The sequence below is a fragment of the Hylobates moloch genome, unplaced genomic scaffold, assembly GCF_009828535.3.
Source record: "Hylobates moloch isolate HMO894 unplaced genomic scaffold, HMol_V3 SCAFFOLD_1, whole genome shotgun sequence".
In the NCBI taxonomy this organism is placed as follows: domain Eukaryota; kingdom Metazoa; phylum Chordata; class Mammalia; order Primates; family Hylobatidae; genus Hylobates; species Hylobates moloch.
Genome location: NW_026652276.1, coordinates 141,621,012 through 141,635,773, shown reverse-complemented (window position 1 = coordinate 141,635,773; position 14,762 = coordinate 141,621,012). Strand labels below are relative to the sequence as shown.

The 14,762-nt window shown below is 40.0% G+C and overlaps 1 long non-coding RNA gene across 1 annotated transcript; it reads left to right on the top strand.

The window, feature by feature from the left end:
• Positions 1-2,952: 2,952 nt before the first annotated feature.
• Positions 2,953-3,902, top strand: LOC131382299 (uncharacterized). The gene is made up of 2 exons (XR_009211653.1): positions 2,953-3,073; positions 3,156-3,902. It is a non-coding gene; the product is annotated as an uncharacterized LOC131382299 (long non-coding RNA).
• Positions 3,903-14,762: the final 10,860 nt, after the last annotated feature.

Here is a 14,762-nt window from a genome sequence, read left to right as displayed (position 1 = left end):
TTTCTGTTTAATTTTCTGAACAGTGGACATGTATTAAATGAGGAACAAGTCCTTTTGCAGATCTTTGTACAGTATGCAAGTATTCATTCAATACCCAAAATGTTGGGAAGTCAGATGTAAGCCAACATTAATAACAGCTAAGCCTGCAGGAAGTATGATTTCCTCAACCGCTACCAAAGGAAGTGACAAAGTATCAGATATATGTTTTTAATGTTTTACTTTTTAATATTTATGGGTACAGAGTAGTTGTATATATTTATGGGGTACATGAGATGTTTTGATACAGACATGCAATGGGTAATAATCACATCATGGAGAATGGGGGATCCATCCCCTCAAGCATTTATCCTTTAAATACCAGGTATTTGATTAAGAGAAATTGGGATGGAGAAGATAAGTAACTGCAGCAGAAGTTGTAATGGTCTTCAACTGTCTATATCATCATCAGTCTTCTAGCTCAAATGATGGCTTGAATACACTGCCACAAGAAGTATTTTCTGGTTCAAAAATTGAAAGCAAGTTTTCAAGTGCCAGGATGGAATCCACTGCAATAATGTAAAATGTAATCGCCTCATTTATTATTATAGAGATTACCAAAGGTCTGATGGTGTTTTTAATGGCAATGTGTTTTAATGGCAATGTGTTTTATTTCTCTGGTGGAAAAAAGGGTTATGCTCCAGCGACCTAAAATAGCCCCACTGAGCATATTTCGCACCTCCACACAAGGCACTTGGGGATTTGTATGGGAAGAGTCCATTTTCTTGGGTTGAATGAGATGTGATTTGGAAAGGGAAAAGGTTGCTGAGGGCAGGAGGTACCTTCCATTCAACTAAAGTCATAGGTAGCTGTTGTCCTTCTGGTACCTTCCTCTGACCCATGGGGGCAGCAGTGGGCAAGAGGGCGTTATTTAGTTGATGGAGGTAAGGAAAAAATAAAGCGTATAAAGTCGAAGATTGAGCACTATGAGGAAAAGTTTTATTGTTAAGCCGGGAACCTGTGTCTAGGCTCTGGGGGATGAGATGCCTAGACTTGGGAGGGGGTGTGGGGAGAACTAGGGTGGGTCCTTCAAAGCCAAGACACTGCAAACTCTATTTGTGCCCTTAGGATAGCAAAGTCTCTGATGGTTGCTGTGGGGCTGGTGATGTGTGAACTGTCCCTGGGAGGTTCCCCTGCTTGGGATATGGTGATATAAGATGTGGTGCCCAGCTGCCCCTGCTATGCACAAGTCATGCGGGTCAGGATTGGGTGGCCCAGTCCACTCTGCACCAGTATCAGCCGGCTCATGGCCAGGCCAGGGTTTATCAGTTGCCACAGTGGTGGGAGGTGGAGACAGTGCCCTTGTCATATATTCCTTTTATTTATTACACTCCCCTGCCCATTTCTACCATCTATGTCATATGGCTCTTAGGAACATGCAGTTTGATCCTGGACACTACCCTCAGACTCTCTGAGCCTCAGCCTGCTCACCTCTGAGGAAGGGGGATAAACGCCCAGCACAGAACAAGCTTCACATCGGACATCCTGAACCACTGACTGTGGACCACCCCGACCCTGCAACCTCACAATGGGAATTTTTTATCTTGCATCTCTTGCCAAATACTGTGAACTCCTCCAGACACTGCATTCCTTATTAAACTGGACATATATGTCTAACTTAAAAGGTAATTAACTAAAAAGTCAAGGTATAGATCAGGGAACCAGGCCACCCAGCAGCCCCCAAAGTTGTTGGTGTCTTCACACTGGAAAATAAGCCATTTGATTCCTTTTAGCTGACGAAAAAAATGCATTGAACTTTATAACTAAGAACATTTATGATCCATCTGACCCTAAATCTCAAAATCCATTGAAAATGGCATTTAAATCTCATGGTGCCCTGAGATTCTGCCAACACCAGTGGGGAACATAGTTAAGAGATTGTGTTACATCTTTGACCTGAGCTTTTTTTTTTTTTCTTTTAAATATGGTCTTGATAAATGATTTCCCATTTACCTTTTTCCTTTCTCTATTGTCTGTAACCTTGAAACTTGATTTGCTATCCACCAGGCAACACTGATTTGCAACTTCACTAGATAGGATGGAGGAGGGGGGCTTACAGCCTCAAAACAACCCTGCTTTCCCTATCACGGGGCCAGAGGGAGTGGAGCTGCTTCTGAATGCTTGCTCTGAATTCAGCCTTGCTGAGTGCTACTCAAGGTACGGGTGCAGTGGGTGGTGTCCCCAGTTCCTAATCTGGTGAATTATCCCAGTGTACTTTGGGCAGCAAATTTCTGATGCAAAAAGGTGATGTTTGTACTGCAGAGCTGTGGTCTTAACATTTACACAAAGTCACAAAGTTTGATCTCAAAGTCGCTAAACCTCTCTGTGCCTCAGTTTCCCCGTATACACAAAGGAATGATAACCCTCACTATCAGTAGGCTGTTTTAGCAGCAAATAACAGAAAATCCAAATCAAATTGACCTCAACAATAAGAACATTTACTGACTCCCAGAACCAGAACTGCAGTGGTAGGGTATGGCTTCCTCTCCCGTCATCTCCTGCCCCCATCCTGTTTTGTTCTCATAACAACTAAATCCTTAGGCTGATAGGAAAGTGGAAGCAGCAGTCTGCAAACTGACATGGGCTGAGGTTTCAAGGATTTTATTTAAGGTAACATCCTAATAGGAGATTTTTGAACCACAAAGGTTCCAGCCCTTAATGGTGAGATTTAGTGCCTTACAGTCACTGGTATATACTTGGGATGCTAAGTATTATTGTAGCTAGCATAAGACCATAGGGTCAACTTTGCTTCCCTTGACATTCTAGAACGTGTCCACACCAGGCACAGGAGCTGGAATGGCTGTGCCTTCTGTGAGGTCACCAATATCATCAGAGGATGCTCCTTTTAGGGGATGCAGGTAGCCAATGAACAGCCAGAGCTGAAGAGGCACCATGAAGCTGAAAGGTCACCTTGGATTCCCTTGAAGGGAAGGATACAGAGTCCAGCCAGTGCTCATTCCTGTTGGTGGTCTTCTCCAGAAGCCTAAAGCAGTGGTTCTCAAACTTGAGCACTGGCTTTGTTTGAGAGCTTCTCAAGGTACAGATTGCTGGCCCACACCTCAGGAATCTCTGATCCAGCAGTTCTGGAGAAGGTCCTGATCATTTATATTGCTTACAAGTTTCCAGATGATGCTGCTGCTGCTGGTCCAGGGACCAGAGTTTGAGAAGCACTGACCAAGAGGATGAATGATGGAGTACGCTTTGCAGCAGAGACCAACAGCAGCCACCTGGACTCAGTTGACTTTCCGCTTACTCTGGCTTGTTTATTCTCCATATGCTCCCCCTCATCATTGAAGTATCCTGGATCATTCATTTATGGAGGGAACCACATTTTTACCTTATAGGCTGGAGCTCTCTGTGGGAGAGTGGTGGGGTTTTATAATTTATCAACAATGAGGAGCTCACTATTTCATCCCCATGGCTGTTTAGAATGCTTGAGAGAACATAGAAGCTCCCTGAGATGCGGCCCTTTTTTGTACTGGATCTCCAACACTGGAAGCAAAAGGAAGTCCCAAACAGAAATCCTATGCAGTGCTGAATCTACAGTGGCTCTGAGAACTTTTAACTAATGGGCACTTGTAAATCTCACAACATTTCCTACTGGCGTGAATGCCCTGGGTAAAATGCTCATTAAACTGTCAGCCAGCAGAGAGGTGTCGTTCCTGGAAAGAGAGTCACAGCATCCAGGGGTGGAAAGAGGCCTCCCTGGGCCACCAGGGCCCTCCCCTCCCACAGCCATCCACCACCAACCCCAGACTCAAACCCTCCTTTCAAAGCCTTTCAGAGGATGTTACAACTCTCCTTCACCTCCACCAGGAAATTATTCTTTTTCTCCAATCCAAATATATATATATATTCAGGTTTAATCACTGTTTCTTTTTGTTGGAGAGGATATCGTCTGTGAAAATTGAGAATGGCTAGCCACTGTCCGTGGTGGACAGTCTTTCATGTACTTAGAATCCCTTATAAAATTACTCCTGAGTCCTTATCTTTTTTATTTTTGTTTCATCATTTAAAAAATTACCATTTAGTGGCCGGGTGTGGTGGCTCATGCCTGTTATCCCAGCACTTTGGGAGGCCGAGGCAGGCAGATCACGGGGTCAGGAGTTTGAGACCAGCCTGCCCAACATGGTGAAACCCCATCTCTACTAAAAATACAAAAATTAGCTGGGCGTGGTGGTGGGCGCCTGTAATGTCAGCTACTCAGGAGGCTGAGGTAGGAGAATTGTTTGAACCCAGGAGGCGGAGGTTGTGGAGATCCAAGATCGCTCCATTGCACTCCAGCCTGGGCGACTGGGCGAGACTCCATCAAAAAAATAAAAATGAAAAAAAAATTACTATTTAGTATTACATAACATTTATGCAGTAAAAAAAAATTACATAGCACAAAATAGTATATAACAATTCTTTCCTATAATTAACCTCCAACAATATAATTAACCTCCAACAATAGTTTCATATGTACCTTTCAGAGATTTTCCAAACATATATTTGTACATACACACACACAATTTTAACTTAATGACATATCTTGGGGTTTCTTCATATCAGCACATATACTTCTTTATAAGGATATGCCATAAAATATTTCATCACTTCTCTGTTTATGTTTTTTTGACTATTTCCAGTTTTGTACTTTGGGCAGTGTAGTAGATACATCTTTCATTATTTTGGCAAATATAAGATTTTCTAGAAGTGAGATTGCTAGGCCAAAGTTTGTATATATATTATTTTCTTTTGAGATGGAGTCTTGCTGTGTCGCCCAGGCTGGAGTGCAGTGGCACAATCTCAGCTCACTGCAACTTCTGCCTCCCGGGTTCAAGTGATTCTCCTGCCTTAATCTCCCAAGTAGCTGGGATTACAAGTGCGTGCCACCACACCCAGCTAATTTTTACATTTTTGGTAGAGACAGGGTTTCACCGTGTTGGCCAGACTGGTCTCGAACTCCTGACCTAAAGTGATACACCCGCCTCAGCCTCCCAAAGTGCTGGGATTACAGGCATGAGCCATTGTGCCCGGCCCAGGTTTGTATATTTTTAATTTTGACAGATTGCATTCTGGAGGTTGCACCAATTCTCACTCCTGTCAACAATGTTCAAGAGTGCCAGTGACTCCCTACATATGCTCACCTGTATAGTGTGTTGACAAGTTTTGAAATTTTTGCCTCATAGGCAAAAAATAATGCTATAATCTTCAGACCTGTAATTCCCACTTCTCTTCTTATGATTGAGCACCTTTTTTTTTTTTTTTGAGACGGAGTCTTGCTCGTCACCCAGCCTGGAGTGCAATGGCGCCATCCTCGCTCACTGCAACCTCCACCTCCCAGGTTCAAGCGATTCTCCTGCCTCAGCCTCCTGAGTAGCTGGGATTACAGGTGCACACCACCAGGCTCAGCTAATTTTTGTATTTTTAGTAGAGATGGGGTTTCACCATGTTGGTCAGGCTGGTCTCGAACTCCTGACCTCGTGATCCTCCTGCCTCAGCCTCCCAAAGTGCTGGGATTGCAGGAGTGAGAGCCACTGTGCCCGGCTGTGCACCTTTTCATGTGTGTAAGTACCATGTGTGTTTCTTTGACGTTTATCTCCTTTGACTGATTTTTCTATTGGTTATTGAACTTTTTTTGTAGGTTATTTTTACATATCAGGAATTAGCCTTTGTATGTCACACATGTATATTCTGTTGTAAGAATTTTAAGTATTTTTCCCCATTTTCTCATTTCTGTTGATTCAGTTTAAAGTGTTTTATGCCATGGAGCCATTTTTTATTTTTATATAGTTAAATATAATCATGCGTTTTCTTAGGGACTTCTGGGTTCTATGTCAATTCAAGATTATTAAAAATGAAAAAGAATATTCCTTGCTTTCTTCTAGTACTTTTGTGGTTTATAGTCTTGTGGTTCCTTTCTAACATTTAATTTGGTATAAGGAGAGAAGTACTGATATAGCTTTATTTTGCTTCCCAGTGGCTCTCCACTTGTCTCAACACTGCTTACTGATGGCCCATTTACTCTTTACTGATATACAATGTCACTGTTGTAAACTAAATTCCCGTTTGAACTTGAGTGTGTTATTTGTGGAGTCTGTACTCATTCCATTGATTGGTCTATTCATTTGCCAAAATCTCATTATAAGAAATAGAGCAAATTTAGCATGCATTTTAGCATCTGCTAGGACAAGTATGCTCCATTACTCTTCTTTTTCAGAATTTTCTAGACACATTAGCATGTTGACTTTTGTGTAGAAAATTGAAAATCTACCTGAAATAGAAAATTACCATGTTGGTACTTCTATTGAGATTGCATTAAATAGATCTATTTAGATTGATTTAAGAAGAATTGACTTTTTATCATTATTAAGTCTTTCTATCCAATAACAAGGTTAGCATTTCCGTTTATTCAGGTTTTCTTTTGTGTCCCTTAGTAGCATCTTAAAGTTTCTTCATGCACAACTTCAACATTTCTTGTTAAGTTCATTCCTGGATGTTTTTCAGTTTCTTATTATAGATGAGTATTTTTTTTCATTTTGTTTTCTAATCTGTGTATATTTTGTATCTTATTTTCATACCCATCCATTTTCTGAATTCTTTTGCCTGCTGTAGTAATTTTTTGATTGATTATCTTTTTGTACTCTCTGAAAGTAGTAATTTTGCCCACCCTCTTCCCAAGCTTCCACCTGTTACTTCTTTCACCTGTTCTATTGTAATGGCTACTACATCTAGAACACTGTCAAATAACAGCGGGAAGAATGGATATCTTGGTCTTGCTCCTGAGTTGAATTAGGAAGGCTTCTAGGGCTTCCCCATTCTGTATGATTCAGGCTTTGGTGAATGATCTTGTTGTTTTATTGAGTTAATATGTTATGAGAGCATCCTCAATAATATTTTGTTAAAAGTTGGATAAAAATTTTACAACGAATGTTAGATAATTAAATGACTTTTCAGCATCCAGGGAAGCAATTATGATTTTTCTCTTTTGATCTATTAGTATGTTAAACTATAGTCATAGCTTTTTCCAGTATTGGAAAATAAATAGGTAAGTTTGTTCTGTGTTTACTTTGTGCCAGGCCATATTCTAAGCCCTTTATATGTGTTAATTCATAGAATCCTCTCAATATACTATAATTAACCCCACCTGAAAAATGAGAAAACTAAAGCACAGAGAAGTTAAATAATTGTGTGTCCAAGGTCCTATACCTGGCGAGTACCAGATCCGGGATCTGAACACAGGCAGTTTGGCTCCTGAATCTACACTCTGACCAGGTACTCTCAGCAACGGTCTTTGAAATTCTCATCAAGAGGTAGCATTCTCTTAAATGCTGTCTGCTAACACTTTATTTAAATGGGTTTTTTGCCTTGATATTAATAGATAACTTTGGACTATAGTTTTTCTGTGTGTATATTATCATTGTTGAGTTTTGGAATTGATACCTTGTTAGCTTCAAAAACTAATTTGAAAGTTTTTCTTCTTTTACTGTGGCCTGGAACAGTTTAAGTAGTCCTGGAATGATCTTTTCTTTAAGACATTCTTTGCACCTGTGAAGTGTCTGATTCTGGTGCCTTTGAGCGAGTTGGATTTTTGATCATGTACGCTATTGTTTTTCCTAATCATTGGTTATTTAGATTTTCTGTAACTTCTATGATTGGTTTTTGTAGTTTATATTTTTCTAGAAAGCCATCCATTTCATCCAGGTTTTCAACTTTATTTCAGTAGAGCTGAGCAAAGAAATATCTCAAAATTATTTTGTTTTGTATACATACAAAACAGTTCCCAATGTACTATTTTGATTTTGTATTAGCCTATGTTCATATTTTTTCCGTAATTATTTTAGCCAGCAGTTTTTCTGTTTTGTTCTGTTTTCAGAGAAGTAGCTCATGGATTTATTTGTTGGTTTTCTATTTTATTTTAACATTTTACTCTATTTGTGGTTACTTCCCTTACCCATTTCTAATTCTGTATATGTTGTTTCATCTTTTTACTTGACTAGGTTGGCTAATGGTTTGTTATCTATTTTATTTTTTTGTTTGTTTGTTTATTTATCCAAGTACCATCTTTTGGATCCATTTTTAGTTGCATTTAAAAAACTAATTCCTTTTGCCATATTTAGTTATATTTATTATTATTTTTATAACTTGCCAGAATGACTGCTCCTATTAATTATTTTCATTCTTTTATGTTTCACAACACTAGTTAGTAGAACTATGTGGTGAGAGGCAATATCCCAAAGATTGTGATACATGATTCTTGCATTATCAATATTTTCTAGATATTGCATTTTAAATTTTATTTTAATTTCTTCTATGGACCAAGAGTTAAAGAGATAACTTCTTAGTTTCCAGGTGGTTAAGATTTTTTTGTCTCTTATAAATAGGGTTATTTTGATCAGTATTTCAAGGACAATTATATAATGGGCATATTCTTTGTATTCAAGGTTTAGAGGTATAGATGTGTACAGATATAGATATACACACATATGTGTGCACACACTCCACCCTACTAACTATGGGATTTAAGTTGTCAGTAGCATTCTTTTTTGTCTACTTGATCTGTCATGGCCTGAAAAAGTGCTCACCACAGTTGCCTTTTTGTCTGTTTCTCTTTGTTTTTATTGCAGTTTTTCTTTTATGTATTTTGAAGTAATGCTATTTGCTGCATGAAAATTCACTAAATTGTATGTTTACCATTATAAATTGTCCATCTTTGATTTGTATAGTGTGTTTTTTGTCTTGAATTTAATATCATGATCCTTGTTATTTTTTTGCTTGCACCTAATTTCCATGTCTTTGCTTTACCTTTTACTAGCAACCTTTCTGAGTAATTTTATTATAAATGTATTTCTTGAATGTGTAATGTGTCTGATTTATATCTTATTTCAGGTAAGATATATATTCAGATAAGATATATTATTTCAGATTTATATCAATCTGAAAGTGTTTTTCTTTTAAAAAGGGGAGTTTCCTATTTACATGTACTGCTAAACTATTTCTGAACTTAGTTCTGTCATCTAATGACTACCTATTTTACTCTTCCTTTTTCGTTGTTTGCTCTATGGCTTAGGTTTTATTGCTTTATGCTCTGAGTAAATGTATTTATCTTCCACTAGTTTTTAAGATTGACATTTGGTTTTTATTATTCTAATGATACCCCAGTAACTTTTTTTTTTTTTTTTGAGATGGAGTCTCACTCTTGTCGCCCAGGCTGGAGTGCAGAGGCATGATCTCGGCTCACTGCAACCTCCACCTCCTGGATTTAAGAGATTCTCCTGCCTCAGCCCCTCGGGTAGCTGGGATTACAGGCGTGCGCCACCATGTGTGGCTGATTTTTGTATTTTCAGTAGAGATGGGGTTTCACTATGCTGGCCAGCTGGTCTCGAACTCCTGACCACAAGTGATCCGGTCTCCCAAAGTGCTAGGATTACAGGTGTGAGCCACTGCGCCTGGCCCCCAGTAACTTTTAATATATTGAAAACTTCTTGCTTTGTCAAGTTCAAGCAATATTTTTCGACACCTTGCTATGAGAAATGAGGCAAATTAGCAAGACTCCCTCTTGCCGTCTGCACCTTCCTGTCCTTATCATCCCTGTCACCTTTGTTTGTACTCCATCACCACCATGAGTCCAGTTCTTCATGGCACTTATCACAATGCGTAATGATGCTACTCATTCATTTGTTTACTTGTTTGTTCTTTAACTCCCCCTCTGGACTATAAAATAATTGAGGCCAAGGGCTTTGTATGCTTTTGTGTGATCAGAAAGAAGTGACACAATTACAGGATAAGAGAAGGGTTATAAGGGGCGTTTGAGATTATCTCACCCAAGCTCTCACTTCAAGTAAGGAAATCAAGCCCTGGCGGGTGGAGACACTGGCCCTACATCACAGAGCTAGTGAGTGACATTGCAGAGCTAATGAATTTTGATCACTTCACCCAAGCTTGTTCCAGAACTCCAGGCTCCCTCAAACATATCTTAACCACAAGGGAGGCTTCACATTTACATAGAACCAATGTGGATAATATTTTTTAGTAATTTCAGTTGCTGTCACTCAGCATCTTTTAAATGACATATTTGCAAATAGCTCCATTATAATGTACAATTTAAAAAAATCATTGTTTCATATGTTCATAATAATCTTGTAACTTTTTTTTTCTTTTTTTGAGACAGAGTCTTGCTCTGTTGCCCAGGCTGGAGTGCAGTGGCGGGATCTCAGCTCACTGCAACCTCCGCCTCCTGGGTTCAAGTGATTCTTCTGCCTCAGCCTCTTGAGTAGCTGAGACTACAAGTGTGCGCCACCATGCCCAGCTAAATTTTGTATTTTTTTTTTTTTTTTTTTTGAGATGGAGTCTCGCTCTGTCACCCAGGCTGGAGTGCAGTGGCGCGATCTCGGCTCACCGCAAGCTCCGCCTCCTGGGTTCACGCCATTCTCCTGCCTCAGCCTCTCCGAGTAGCTGGGACCACAGGCGCCTGCCACCACGCCCGGCTAATTTTTTGTATTTTTAGTAGAGACGTGGTTTCACCATATTAGTCAGGCTGGTCTTGAACTCCTGACCTTGTGATCCACCCACCTTGGCCTCCCAAAGTGCTGAGACTACAGGCGTGAGCCATTGCGCCTGGCCATAATCTTGTAACTCTTTACAGATATATTCTGAATCTAATCTTTTGAGGTTTCTTGGTAGAGGAAGTCTGAGAGGAAGAACATCCCCATTGTAAGTTGGGAACCAAGATTCTAATAAGTGACACACTCTAAGTCACTTAGAATGGCAAGAAATGATTCTAGAAAAGAATCTCTGTTTCCTGGCAACCAGCTCAGTACTCCCTGAAGGGCACTTGGAAGGAAAGCTCAATCAATTGAAGGGTCAAATGTTTTCTTTTTCAAACGGCCATTTTGCATGTAATGGCTGCTCTGTGCAGACATTGTGAGCTGTTCTTCTCTTGTTCATAAGATCTAGGGTCCTTCTGTTCAAATGTATGTGCTGTGGGTAAGCAATTACTTCAACTGAGTTTATTGGCATTTCTTAGCACATATGAGTTCAAAGAAAATTATTACAGGTAAGAGCTCTGTCCGTTAAAACACCGCTGTATAGATTACATAGTGATATATTTGGTCAGAGAGACATCCAAGAAAAGCTCAGGACAGATCTTGCCAATTCCAAAGACCAGCCTTTCCAAAGGGTCTGTAAATCTTTTTCCCAACCCCAAAGCCACCTGCTTGGCCCTGATAATGTTTTTAATTTGACTGAATTCCTGCTAATGGGAATGTACAGAGTGTAGGAAGGGTGCTGGAATCAGACCGAACCCTTGGTTTGAACCTGAGCTTCTGCGTGCTTTTGAGAAAGGTCTTATCATGGCCAAGCCTTCATTCCTTTAGATGTGGACAGAGTATAATAACATTATTTTAGAAGGTTGTTGTGCTGCTTCAATAGGATTGTGTGTGGGTATCTGCTACTTGGTATATTTAAGCCTTCTCTTGATCACAACACATTACTAGCTGTCAAAGATTGGCAGGGAGATCTGGACCAAATTGAAAACAGTACTGACCAATACTATATCATCATTTGTGCTCAATCAGAGACTTTGGTCAGTTTCTCTGCCAGCTCTCGAAACTCTGTATTAAGCGTACGTAATAACTCCTTAGGACTTAGAAACATGGACTTCCAGTTAACAGAAGAAAAAGTGGTCATCAAAAAGTAAGATAATGAACCTAAAGCTACACGAGTCACTGGTCAGCTCTGTGGATGAGCAGCTCTCACAAGGGCCACTGTGGCACCCTGGGGGTCGCCTGTGTGTGGTGGGGGACGGGTGCCACAGATCCCTGGAGCTGTGGTCTCTGGAGGGCTCTGTTTCTGACTGATAGGAGAGACTTTCTTAAATTTCAGTTGTCACACTGCAGACATTTCTTCTCCTATTAATAACCATTAGTTCTTCGTGTGCTAGAAATCATGAGTTAGAGGGAATAGGACAGTCTTTTGTAAGACAGGCCATTGAGGAGTAACCCCAAATAGAAACAGTGAGTTGCAATTTCTCATTCAACAAAAATGTTACTGAGCACTTTAGCTGTGCTGGGCTAGGCGAGTGCTGGCTGATGGCAGGGACACCATCGGCGAATCAGACCCAACCTGTCTAGTGGGAGAGCTACAAATAACTAGAAAATACTGTGTAGTGTTCACCTTGGCCAATTTAACCTGGACCTCGGTTCCTAAAGTACAAAAAAAGGAGACCTGGGCCAGGTGATTCCCCAAGGTCCATTTTACTTCTTCAACTCATGTTTATATGAAACTTCACCCTCAGTTTCTTAACAACAACAACAACAACAGCAACAAACAAAAACCCCAAAGAATAGAGAAATATAATAATAAACATTTTAAATGATTTTACAACATCTTAATTTCCTCTATAAAAAGGTTTAAACTGAACTGGTAATGATGACTTCATCCAAGCAGCCAATTTTAGCTCAACATTTAGGAATCGCTGTGGAAGAGTCCCAAGAGCCTTGGCTGTTCTTTTTTTTTCCCCCTGTGCTCTTTCTGGCCTGCTGCTGCTCAAAGTTTTCCATGTCGATTTTTTCCCTCTCTCCCTGCCTGCTGGTTCCTCCACATCATTTACTGCTTGTGTTAATTCACTTTTATTTGACCCTTAGCATCATCCATCAAATTCTCGCATGTTCACTAGCATACCATTGTTTTAGTAGTGGCTCTGCAGCTTCAGTCGACCTCTGGCCACAATTCCTCTAACTGTTGCTGCTGTTTCTTCTTTCTTCCTCATCTGGCCAGCTAGAAATGGGTGACATTAGCATTGAAAGGTCTATTCCCATCCACTCCTGTTTTCCTAAAATTTCAGCTTTTGAAACTGAACAAAGTGAATCTGTAGTAAATACGCCTGTGCTAAGAAAACTGGGACTTTCCTTTAAAAAAAAATGGAGTTTCAAATTATAATGAATTTGAATTTTTCCTCTGAAAACATATTACATTCAATTAAGCTGTATTGCAAGCTAGGCTCACAGTCTGTGATTTATATTGTTATAATTAGCAGGTGAAATAAAGATTATAAAATACACTGAACAGGGAAATGCAACTTGAAGATATGTTAGAAGTGTTCATTCTAAACATTGCAGTGTTTGTTTCCATCACCCTGTTTCTAATTAGAAGCACAAGCACAAAATAAAACTAAAGGGTAGGATAAGAAATGGAGGCTATTTTAGGCCAGATGCAGTGGCTCATGCCTGTAATACAGCATTTTGGGAGACTGAGGCAGGAGGATCACTTGAGGCCAGCAGTTTGAGACCAGCTTGAATAATACAATCAGACTCCACCTCTACAAAAAACAAAAATAATAAAAAATAAAACTAGATGTGGTGGCTTGTGCCCATAATCCCAGCTACTTGGGTAGCTTAGACAGGGAGGATCATTTGAGCCAGGAAGTCGAGGCTGCAATGAGCCATGATCACACCTCTGCACTCCAGCCTGGGTGACAGAGCAAGACCCTGTGTCAAAGAAGACCCAATTTAAGGTAAATATCAGACTTTTCTTAGGTTTGCCCTAAGTCACTCAATATTTTTGTCTTTTCTTGATATATATTTGTCATTATTTTGTTTATTGTCCATCCCTCCCTCCTCTAGAGTGTAAGCTCCATGAGGGTAGGGAGTTCTGTTGTTTTTGTTTAGTGCTGTATCTTTAGGGTAAAGAAGAATGCCTGGCATATAGTAGGTTCTCTCTCTATATTTGAGTAAATGAAAGAATAGAGGAATAGTCATTTGCAGGACTAAATTCCAGTATTATAAAAGGAAATTACTATACTGCAGGCTTAAACATGGTAACTGGAACACGTGTTTATCTCCATTCCCTCCAGAAATGCCTCTAAAATAATATAAAAGGCATAAACTCACAAAGACTAAAAGAACTAGAGAGAAGACTGCAGCAGACAAGAGATTTCCACAAAATTTTGATGCCTAATCACCTAGATTTTGTCAGGCTGGGAAAAGCTGAAACCTAAGCCCATGGGGGAGAAGCCAATTAGAAACAAGCTATTTGTACCACAGCTCCCTAGAAAGGCTCAGGATTTGGAGGCAACTTGTGCCTCTCATGCACCCTTCTCAGGAAGCTACTGGAGGATGTACTCCACTAAAACAGGGTAGAAGTCAAGGAAGAAAAAGATGTAGGGTTGGGGAAACAGGGATCCAACACAGGAAAGAGATAAAGGACATTTCCAGGATGAGAGTAAAGGGAAGTCTCAGCCTGACAGGTTAACAGGCCTAGGGAGCAACCAGTCCAGATGGTGGCAGGGGAACAAAAGACTCCAAGGTTAATGTCTTAAAGAAATAGAAAACATGATACTTTCAGGAACCATTTCTCTAGGTGTTAAAGAAGTAGAAGCAGCAGCAACAACCTGGTGTACTTGAATGTACCCAGAGGAGATTTTACAGTTCTGTCAGAGGATTTAGGGTCCCATTAATTATACAAATGAGAAAACAAAGCAATTATAATCTCCAGGGAAAACAAACAGCTATATGAAAAAGGAAATGGAATTATATTTTACTACTAAGGCTTAACTGTGATTAATATTTACTTATTCATCATAATGCTATATATATTGGGATGTTCAAGGGGAGGGCAAGTGTTTGGTGTGTGTGGGGAGGAGACAGTATAAGAAAATAAAACTGGTATCTTCCATAACTGAGAATCAGTGGATGCTATCTAAAACTGAAAAATCATGGCTGGGTGCAGTATCTCACGCCTGGAAT